The 11,859-nt window shown below is 36.8% G+C and overlaps 1 protein-coding gene across 1 annotated transcript in view; it reads left to right on the top strand.

Moving 5' to 3' along the window:
• Positions 1-3,589: 3,589 nt before the first annotated feature.
• The window catches only part of LOC311506838 (uncharacterized protein), a 64,680-nt gene continuing 56,410 nt past the window's right edge, over positions 3,590-11,859 (top strand). Inside the window, exon 1 of the mRNA XM_084570953.1 lies at positions 3,590-3,956. The gene's annotated coding sequence lies outside the window, so the exon portion shown is untranslated. The remainder of the gene's footprint in view (positions 3,957-11,859) is intronic.

Below are 11,859 nucleotides of genomic sequence, written 5' to 3'. Positions count from 1 at the left end.
TATCAAAGCTGCTCCCAGAGTTTGGAGCATTTTAAATCATTGTTGAAAACCCACTTCTTCTCGCTGGCCTTCAGTCCATGTTGAGCAGGATATCTTGGATTTTATTATTTATTATTATTGTTCTGCTTGTTCAGCACTTTGGTTCAACTCAGGTTGTTTTTAAATGTGCTTTAGAAATAAACTTTGACTTGACTCCATCTGGATTTTTTATTACGGGCCGTGTTTCAGCGGACACAGAGAGAAAAACGCCTCCGCATGCAAATGGTTAGTTCAACAACCAATCAGAGCAACAGAACATGTGACAGTATGTATTAGCCTTCTACTTTTTTTACACTGACTTTTACAACCGTCTGGCCCTGCTGCTGTGACTCCTAAATTCCACCTTGTCACTACACGAAGCTCCGCTCAAATGATCTAACTGGCCCAGCAGATCTTTGCAGGACCCTAATGAGTTCCCATCAGAGGAGTCCCAGACCAACTTTCCACCAGAAAACTTGTAGGCTGGGACTATTTCCCTCTTAAACGTAATGTGTAGAGTGGAATCATAAAGAATTATTTTATTTTATTTTTCTCTTGTGGTTCTCAAGAGTGTTTTTTATGTGCATCTGAGCTACTGTGACCAAGCAATTTCTAAGTCTAAGAAGAATAACATTAAAACACACAATTCAAGTGCACGTACATCAAAACCATACAAGTAAATGTACTTTCTGCTGTATTTTGATTTTTGATTTGATTTGATTTGATTTATTTTGGATCAAAGACAGTAAAAACAGTAATCCAAAGGATGACATGCAAAAGTAACATACTTATTTCCAGTATGGTCCTAGGTGTTACACACAGACGTTACAGACAGGAAACAAATACACAAGACGCAGACAAACTGTAAACATCACATGAAACCAAATAAAAAGAAACATAAAAGCATGAATAATCTGTCCAATTAATCAATGAATATTTACCTTATTCCATAAAAACTGCTTGACCTGTCTTTTAAAAATCCCTCGTGATGATAGGAGTTTGGTAGCAGTAGACAAACTATTCCATGCCTTGATACCAGTGTAAAAGAAAGAATTTTTAACTGCATTGTTAGCTCTAGGAACTATGCAGGAGCGGATGCTGACTCTGGTGTTGTGACTATGCTGCGTGTGGACCATGGTTACATTAGTGCACAAATAGTTGGGGGCATGACCATTAACAATGTTAAACATATGGTTTAGCTTAAGTTGTTCTACTCTGAGATGTACAGGTAGTAGACCAGCTCTAGTAAACTAGTAAACTAGTATGTATAAATGAGGTTTTCATATGGTGCACGCCTTATAAATGATCTGGCCCCAATGTCAGCTTGTTGATGAGAAGTCGGAAACCTGAGTAAATGCTGCCATCTGGTGGGGAAGTCTGTGTCAAGTGATTTTCCTTTCCTCTTGTTTTTTCCTTTTCGTTCTTTCATTTCCTTGCAGCACCTGCAAAGTCTCACACACTGCAGCAGGTGATAAAAAGCAAATGACACAGGGGACTGGCTCCCAGGAGCATGCACTGTGAGTGATGGGAAACTCAGAGGTGGATTTTAGAAGCTGATAAACTAGCTTGGACTGCCATCTGGTGGTCGCTATTTGCACTTACGTCTGCTATTTTAAAGCCATATTGTGTGAAGCTGCGTGAACTTGTGTTTCAGCTCACACTTAGTATCCAAGATAATACAGCTTCCCACTCCCAGTCTCACTGATGCAAATGACACAGCCACCACACGCCTTGCCCGCACCATAGCAAGTAGCCCTGACCATCCCCTGAACCGTTTTTTCACCCTACTCCCATCTGGCCGCAGATACAGAGCCCTGGACTGGAAAAAAGCGCACTTTAAGAAGAGTTTTGTACCCTCAGCCACCACTGCACTTAACAAACTCCAGTGACAATAATCCATCCCCTCTATTCTTTTGTGTTTATGTTGTCTGCACTGTCCACTTTTGCTTGCACTGTGTTGAGGAGGGAGGGTAACTAGAGGGGAGGGGGGGGGGTATGGTGTGTCATATTATATGTTATATGTTATCTGTAATGTGTGATATATGTATGAGACTGTGATGTTAACATCAATGCTGCTGTCTTGTATGGAATGGAATGACGTGTGAAGAAGAATATCCTTTATAGGACAATAAAGACTCTATCTATCTATCTATCTATCTTGAGGTCAGCACAGCATAGCCTTTCTGCAAGATTAAGTCTGGAGGTGGTGTATTAAAGATCTTTCATTTATTCATTCATTCATTCATTTGTTTTCTTTAGGGCACCTGTGGGGCTGGAACCTGTCCCAGCTGTCATTGTGCCCTGAACAGGTCTCCTGTCCATCATAGAGCGAGCTTCATTTATGTCAGGTATGTTCCAAAATGTTATGCTTGAACTAGTATCACCCACAAAAAAAAGGAAACTAAAGTGCATTTATCCAACCTGTAACAAACAAACAAGCAAAAAACAAAAAAAATACACATCCAACTCTAAGTTTCTTTTAACTTTGTAATGTCTTTCTGAATTTGTCAGGCACCCGAAAATATGTGTGTGGCCTCAGAAAACTGTGGTGAGGTTTTGGTAAGAGCTTGTGTCACTGTGGTAACGTAGCGGCTGGGGTTACAACACGGTGTTACACACCATAACAAAAACCATGTTGTGTCTTTCCTGCTAATGAAATGCTTCCAGGTTTGTTGAACTTTGAAAATTTTCCTTAATGTCAAGATAATAAAAGAGACATAATATATTTTGTATATGTTTGATGCAACTGCAAAGATGCACACAAATATGCATTATTTTAATAGTTATTAAAACTAATTAACACACCACAGGTGAAAAATAAATGAATAAAATATAGAAATACTGTGGATGTCATGATGAAACCTTTATTATTATTTACACTGAGTACATTCTCTGAAGTTTTATATTCATTTATTTAGATTTAAATATGCAGGTATAGGGTATATCATTTGCTTGCTTTTCTAGTAAATAAAATTATAAAATGCATAATATGGACATTTTATTTCCACCAGTCTGCTTCAGTTATGGAAGTAAAATGGAGCAGTGCACAAAAATTCAAGTTTGCATTGTATGGGCTACAATAAAATACAGAAAATGCAGTCTGCATCTGCTATTTCTAATGGTCATTGTGATCTCATAACAGTAAGTTTGTGAATAAAAACTGAATTACCTGTAGTATTTGTGTATCTGTGTATGACTAAAACGGCAGCGGTTCACACTGCTACAAAAACCCCCAAATTCAAACTCACGGCAGTTTGTGAAATAGCCATGGATCAGCCGATCGTCATCAGTTGATTTGGGTCCTTGGATGCAACGCAGACAGGAGTTCAACCACGGAGGCTGGCTGGGGTTCACAGAGCCACAAAAAAAAAACAACAACAAAAAAAAAACTCATTAAAAAGTCTCTGTAAGTAAAACGTGCAGTATATCATCGTGCAATATTGTGTTTTTGTTGACAGCTGCAAGAGGAAAGAAAGCTCCTTAAAGACTTTAATCCTGCACATTGATCCTTAAAAAAAAAAAAAAAAAAATCTACAGTAAAAAAAAAAAAATCACATTTTACAGTAATTTATATTTTTAATGATGCAAATTTAAAAAAGGTCCTGTTGTGTCCTGCAGAGATGAGTGTGAAAGCTAGCAGTTTTTGCACGGTGCTGTTTCACTGTGCTACTCTGGTAGCGGCCACAGTGATTCACACTGTTACAAAAACCCTTCCAAGTTGGACTAGCAAAACACCTGTAAAAAATGCCGGTTATGAATTAAAAAAAAAAAAAAAGAAAGTGTGAGGGGGTTTCATTAGTGGTGCATGACAGCGGTGCATCCTGTCATGGAACATCATCAGTTGATTTGGGTCCTTGGACACAACAGACGGGAGTTCAACCACGGAGGCTGGCTGGGGTTCACAGAGCCACAAAACAAAACCACAGTAAAAAGTCAATGTAAGTAAAACATGCATCTTTAGGGAACACCCTGCAGGCTGAGCCTTCATTAATGTACCGTCAGTATATCATAGCATAATGCAATATTGTGTTTTTGTTGACAGCTGCAAGAGGAAAGAGAGCTCCTTAAAGACTTTAATCCTATAAATTGATCCTTACAAAAAATAAATGAATAAATTTCTACAGTAATTAGATTTTTAATGATGCAAATTAAAAAAAAAAAAAAAAAAGTCCTGTGTGCTATGTGTTGTGTGCTCCAGAGATGAGGGTGAACGCTAGCAGTTTTTGCACGGTGCTGTTTCACTGTGCTACTATGGTAGCAGCCACAGTGATTCACACTGTTACAAAAACCCTTCCAAGTTGGACTGGCAACAAATTCATTGAAAATGCAGCCAGACCAATTGTAAAATGCCGGTTATGAATTAAAAAAAAAAAAAAATAAAAAATGTGAGGGGGTTTCATTACTAGTGCATGACAGCAGTGCATCCTGTCATGGAATACCATCAGTTGATTTGGGTCCTTGGACACAACAGACGGGAGTTCAACCACGGAGGCTGGCTGGGGTTCACAGAGCCACAAAAAAAAACCTCAGTAAAAAGTCAGTGTAAGTAAAACTTTAGGGAACACCCTGCAGGCTGTGCCTCTGTTAATGTACTGTCAGTATATCATAGCATAATGCAATATTGTGTTTTTGTTGACAGCTGCAAGAGGAAAGAAAGCTCCTTAAAGACTTTAATACACCACATTGAACCTTTTTTTTTTTTTTTTTTTTAAAAAAAAGAAACACATTCTGCTATAATTTACTTTTAATCACGTACTGTGTGTTGTGTGCTGCAGAGATGAGGCTAGCAGTTTTTGCACGGTGCTGTTTCACTGTGCTACTACACCAGCGGCCACAGTGATTCACACTGTTACAAAAACCCTTCCAAGAGAGCCTGGCAACACTGTCAATGACAATGTTATAAAATGCCGGTTATAAATTAATATTATTTATTTATTTAAATTAAATTAAAACAGCACATCTTCTGCAGGTCACATTAGCATCTGGATGATTTTCCTAACTCTTTTTTTTTCTTCTTTTTGCCTCCGAGTCTGTCGTTTGTGCATTCTTAAGATTAAGTTATTATTCCTAAACACATAAATATAAACGACCATTCATCAGGAAATCCTTTCACTGCCTTTCACATAATTAGCTTTTCTAAAACAGCGGTGCAGTTAAAGTTAAAGGCCACGTACGGCATGATGGCCGACGTGCAGGGAGGAGTATTTGTGCAGGCTTGTACCACGGTGCAGTATAACAGCCACGGCGATACATCCTGTGACAAAAACCTCCTCCTGCTGAGGAAGACGTGTGACGCGTGAAGCACGATGTGAACATATGTGAGGGATTAAATACTGCTGGTACTTATCCACTGTTGATCTGATGTGAGTACTCCAGTGTGAATGCTTTACTCGTTTAATAAATGACCTCTATTAGAGCTCTTTGGTTAAAAGCCTCTCTGTATGTGGCTAAATGCAGTGGCTTGGAAATCTATATTTTTGCACAAATAAAATCAGTCTTTGTCCACTGCCTAATTTTGATATTCAGCCATGAACTCTAAAATAACACTGCAGAGAAACTAAACTGCAGCACGGTGTCATGCAGCTGAGCATATTAAAAAAAAATAAAAAAAAAAGGCAAGAAAGAAAGAAAAGAGCATGCTGGATAAGGCAAAGGTTTTTGTTTGACTGTGTGCCACTGTGTCTAGCTGGGGGCCACAGTGACACATGGCCGTACAAAAACCTGTGCCACGAGGAAAAGAGAAGAAGAGGTAATTTCCCAGAGTCTCCAGTCGTTGGAAGGACAAGTCAGACTTCATGAAGAAAAGGAGAATTTCACTTAGGATGGAGATTTTCCTGTTCATGTGTGTTTTGCATGCTGCCTGTTTTATAGATGAGCTTATAGTCAAAAGATAAAGTGTACTATGTTTCACAGAAACAGACTTGTGAATGTATCATCCAGTCATCATGTTCATCTTTTTGCATCTAGAATAGTTTTTATTACTCACACAAAACTTGATAATGATAAATAATCATTCTCTAAATAATACTTATATGTTTGTTTTATTTGATTATGATCATCATTTTCAAATTACCTTCAGAACTGTATACATGGTGAACTGATAGAAAAAGAGCAGAATAATAATAATAATAAAAAAGATACCCATTGAACTGGTCGTTCATTTCCTTTTTATCAGCTCTAATGTGAAAAGTTTAAAATAACTGTATTTATGTGTCTTCGTGGTCTGTGTGCAGGGTGACGTTTTTGTACGAGGATGCACCACGGTGCAGTACGGCGGCCACAGTGATAACCCCCAATACAAAAACCTCATTCCACCGATGTGACGGCAAGTGGGTGCAGGTGTGTACGTGTTAAACCTGCACCTGCACGTTGCTTAATAAATGAAAATCCAATGAATTCATCCTAAAGTCCTGGAGAGTCAATACAGTGGAGCTGAAGTTTTATCTGTTGAACCGGGCGATCATATCATCTTTTTGTTTTGCCGAATTTCAGAAATTTAAATATGCAGATGAGGTGATCCTGTTTTCTTCAGATGAGTTATAATTATACGTTAATATTTAAAATATTCATTAAAAAAAAAAGCATATTTTTATTTATTTGGTTGAGAATATGTGACAACCAAATAGAGCAAAACACTTCCTGTGTGTTCAACGTTTAAAAATGTTCAGATATTTTACTCGGAAAGCCTCAATCAACTTGTGTAAAGGCGTTTAAAATCTGGGATTAAATCATCCTTAGGAAATAAATGAACAAATGCACAAACATGGAAATAGCTTCTTTTACCTTTCTAATGTCTTTCTGAATTGTTTCCCAATTAGTCAGGCGCCGGAAAATGTGTGTGTTGCCTCAGGAAAGTGTGGTGAGGTTTTGGTAAGCGTTTGTGTCACTGTGGTATTACGATGGCAGCTGGAGTTACAACACGGTGTTACACACCATAACAAAAACCATGTTGTGTCTTTCCTGCTAATCTCAAAGAGAAAGAGAATGCTTTCAATGTTGTTGAAAATTTCCCCAAATTTCAAGATAATAAAAGAGACACAGTGTCAGGGGAAGGGTTAAGTTCAACAGGAAGGGTAAGTTGTATTTATGTAAAATTGGATTTGTTTCCACTTTTTCATTAAATTTCAAGGACAAAACACCTTGGAAGGAGGTAAATACGTTAATATTTAAAATATTCGTCAACAAAGAAAAAAAACAAAAACAAACATGCATCCAACTCCAAAACCAGAAGATTTGGACACTGGTAGTTGGTCCACGTCTCGCTGTTCTGAGGTTTAGCTGCAGCCAAATGCGTATTCTTATTTATTTATTTTTTTTATTTGGTTGAGAAAATGTGACAACCAAAAAGAGCAAAACACTTCCTGTGTGTCCAACGTTTAAAAATGTTCAGATATTTTACCCGGAAAGCATCAATCAATTTACGTAAAAGGCATTTAAAATCTGGGATTAAATCATCCTTAGGAAATAAATGAACAAATGCACAAACGTGGAAATAGCTTCTTTTACCTTTGTAATGTCTTTCTGAATTGTTACCCAATTTGTCGGGTGCCGGAAAACGTGTGTGTTGCCTCAGGAAAGTGTGGTGAGGTTTTGGTAAGCGCTTGTGTCACTGTGGTATTATTATAGCAGCTGGGGTAGTTACAACACGGTGTTAGACACCATAACAAAAACCATGTTGTGTCTTTCCTGCTAATCTCAAAGAGAATGAGACGTGCTTCCAATGTTGTTGGAAATTCCCCCAAATTTCAAGATAATAAAAGAGACACAGTGTATTGTTTATGTTTGGTGCAACTGCAAATTTGGTAGTTTCCCAAAATGTCCAGCGTCAGGGGAAGGGTTAAGTTCAACAGGAAGGGTAAGCTGTATTTATGTAAAATTGGATTTATTTCCAATTTTTCATTAAATTTCAAGGAGAAAACCCCTTGGAAGGAGTTAAATATAAACGTTAAACTTTAACAAATGGGTTTTTAAAATTGAATCTAATATAAAATGCTTTACTCATTTAATAAATGACCGCTATTAGAGCTCTTTGGTTAAAAGCCTCTCTGTAAGTGGCTAAATGCAGTGGTGTGATATCAGCTTGGAAATCTATATTTTTGCACAAATAAAATCACTTTATTCATCAGAATCACAAATGCTACTTCTCTTCTCTGCATTTTGCAAGTAGTTTTTTTTTTTTTTTTTTTACATTTTGTTATCTAATGCATAAAAATGCTGTGTGTGGCTTTGAATCCAAATCAGTATTTGTCCACTGCCTAATTTTATAATTCAGCCATGAACTCTAAAATAACACTGCAGAGAAACTAAACTGCAGCACGGTGTCATGCAGCTGAGCACGTTAAAAAAAAAAAAAAAAGAAAAGAAAGACAAGAAAGAAAGAAAAGAGCACGCTGGATAAGGCAAAGGTTTTTGTTTGACTGTGTGCCACTGTGTCTATATAGCGGGGGCCACAGTGACACATGGGCGTACAAAAACCTGTGCCACGAGGAAAAGAGAAGATGAGGTAATTTCCCAGAGTCTCCGGCCGTTGGAAGGACAAGTCAGATTTCATGAAGAAAAGGAGAATTTCACTTCGGATGGAGTTTTTCCTGTTTATGTGTGTTTTGCATGCTGCCTGTTTTATAGATGAGCTTATAGTCAAAAGATAAAGTGTACTATGTTTCATAGAAACACACTTGTGAATGTATCATCCAGTCAGAACATGTTCATCTTTTTGCATCTAGAATAGTTTTTATTACTCACACAAAACTTGATAATGATAAATAATCATTCTCTAAATAATACTTATATGTTTGTTTTATTTGATTATGATCATCATTTTGAAATTATCTTCAGAACTGTATACATGGTGAACTGATAGAAAAAGAGCAGAATAATAATAATAATAAAAAAGATACTCATTGAACTGGTCGTTCATTTCCTTTTCATCAGCTCTAATATGAAGTTTAAAGTAACTGTATTTATGTGTCTTCGTGGTCTGTGTGCAGGGTGACGTTTTTGTACGAGGATGCACCACGGTGCAGTATAGCGGCCACAGTGATAACCCCCAATACAAAAACCTCATTCCACCGATGTGACAGCGAGTGGGTGCAGGTGTGTAAGTGTTAAACCTGCACCTGCACGTTTTTGTTTTAACTGCAAATATGCACATATGCAACCTTGCGCATTCAGCATTAAACAAAAAAGATTTTTGGAGCTGAAGTTTTATCTGTTGAACCGATCATATTTTTGTTTTGCCAAATTTCAGAAATTTAAATATGCAGATGAAGTGATCCTGTTTTCTTCAGATGTGTTCTAATTATACATTAATATTTAAAATATTCATAAAAAAAAAAAAAAAACATGCATCCAACTCCAAAACCAGAAGATTTGGACACTGGTAGTTGGTCCACCTCTCGCTGTTGGTCCACCTCTCGCTGTTCTGAGGTTTAGCTGCAGCCAAATGCATATTCCTATTTATTTATTTTTTTTATTTGGTTGAGAAAATGTGACAACCAGAAAGAGCAAAACATTTCCTGTGTGTCCAACGTTTAAAAATATTCAGATATTTTACTTGGAAAGCATCAATCAACTTGTGTAAAGGCATTTAAAATCTGGGATTAAATCATCCTCAGGAAATAAATAAATAAATAAATGCACAAACATTGAAATAGCTTCTTTTACCTTTGTAATGTCTTTCTCAATTGTTACCCAATTTGTCAGGCGCCGGAAAATGTGTGTGTGGCCTCAGGAAAGTGTGGTGAGGTTTTGGTAAGCGCTTGTGTCACTGTGGTATTATTATAGCTCGGGTTACAACACGGTGTTACACACCATAACAAAAACCATGTTGTGTCTTTCCTGCTAATCTCAAAGAGAATGAGACGTGCTTCCAATGTTGTTGGAAATTCCCCCAAATTTCAAGATAATAAAAGAGACACAGTGTATTGTTTATGTTTGGTGCAACTGCAAATTTGGTAGTTTCCCAAAATGTCCAGCGTCAGGGGAAGGGTTAAGTTCAACACGAAGGGTAAGCTGTATTTATGTAAAATTGGATTTATTTCCAATGTTTCATTAAATTTCAAGGAGAAAACACCTTGGAAGAAGTTAAATATAAATGTTAAACTTTAACAAATGTGTTTTTAAAATTGAATCTAATATAAAATGCTTTACTCATTTAATAAATGACCGCTATTAGAGCTCTTTGGTTAAAAGCCTCTCTGTAAGTGGCTAAATGCAGTGGTGTGATATCAGCTTGGAAATCTATATTTTTGCACAAATAAAATCACTTTATTCATCAGAATCACAAATGCTACTTCTCTGCATTTTGCAAGTAGTTTTTTTTTTTTTTCTTTTTACATTTTGTTATCTAATGCATAAAAATGCTGTGTGTGGCTTTGAATCCAAATCAGTATTTGTCCACTGCCTAATTTTAGAATTCAGCCATGAACTTTAAAATAACACTGCAGAGAAACTAAACTGCAGCACGGTGTCATGCAGCTGAGCACGTTAAAAAAAAAAAAAAAAAAGAAAGACAAGAAAGAAAGAAAAGAGCACGCTGGATAAGGCAAAGGTTTTTGTTTGACTGTGTGCCACTGTGTCTATATAGCGGGGGCCACAGTGACACATGGGCGTACAAAAACCTGTGCCACGAGGAAAAGAGAAGATGAGGTAATTTCCCAGAGTCTCCGGCCGTTGGAAGGACAAGTCAGATTTCATGAAGAAAAGGAGAATTTCACTTCGGATGGAGTTTTTCCTGTTTATGTGTGTTTTGCATGCTGCCTGTTTTATAGATGAGCTTATAGTCAAAAGATCAAGTGTACTATGTTTCATAGAAACACACTTGTGAATGTATCATCCAGTCAGATCATGTTCATCTTTTTGCATCTAGAATAGTTTTCATTACTCACACAAAATGTGATAATGATGATAAATAATCATTCTCTAAATGATACTTATATGTTTTATGTTTAATTTGATTATGATCATCATTTTGAAATTATCTTCAGAACTGTATACATGGTGAACTGATAGAAAAAGAGCAGAATAATAATAAAAAAAGACACTCATTGAACTGGTCGTTCATTTCCTTTTCATCACCTCTAATGTGAAAAGTTTAAAGTAACTGTATTTATGTGTCTTCGTGGTCTGTGTGCAGGGTGACGTTTTTGTACGAGGATGCACCACGGTGCAGTATAGCGGCCACAGTGATAACCCCCAATACAAAAACCTCATTCCACCGATGTGACGGCGAGTGGGTGCAGGTGTGTACGTGTTAAACCTGCACCTGCATGTTTTTGTTTTAAGTGCAAATATGCACATATGCAACCATGCGCATTCAGCATTAAAAAAAAAAAAAAAAGATTTTTGCAGCTAAAGTTTTATCTGTCGAACCGGGCGATTATATCATATTTTTGTTTTGCCAAATATCAGATATTTAAATATGCAGATGAGGTGATCTTGTTTTCTTCAGATGTGTTCTAATTATACTTTTATATTTAAAATATTCATTAAAAAAAAAAAAAAACATGCATCCAACTCCAAAACCAGAAGATCTGGACACTGGTAGTTGGTCCACGTCTCTTTGTTCTGAGGTTTAGCTGCAGCCAAATGCGTATTCTTATTTATTTATCTATTTATTTATTTTTATTTGGTTGAGAAAATGTGACAACCAAAAAGAGCAAAACACTTCCTGTGTGTCCAACGTTTAAAAATGTTCAGATATTTTACTCGGAAAGCATCAGTCAACTTACGTAAAGGCATTTAAAATCTGGGATTAAATCATCCTCAGGAAATAAAGAAATAAATGCACAAACACTGAAATAGCTTCTTTTACCTTTGTAATGTCTTTCTGAATTGTTACCC

This window comes from Chelon labrosus, assembly GCF_963514085.1.
Source record: "Chelon labrosus genome assembly, chromosome: 21".
In the NCBI taxonomy this organism is placed as follows: Eukaryota; Metazoa; Chordata; class Actinopteri; order Mugiliformes; family Mugilidae; genus Chelon; species Chelon labrosus.
This window is presented reverse-complemented; position numbering and strand designations above follow the sequence as displayed.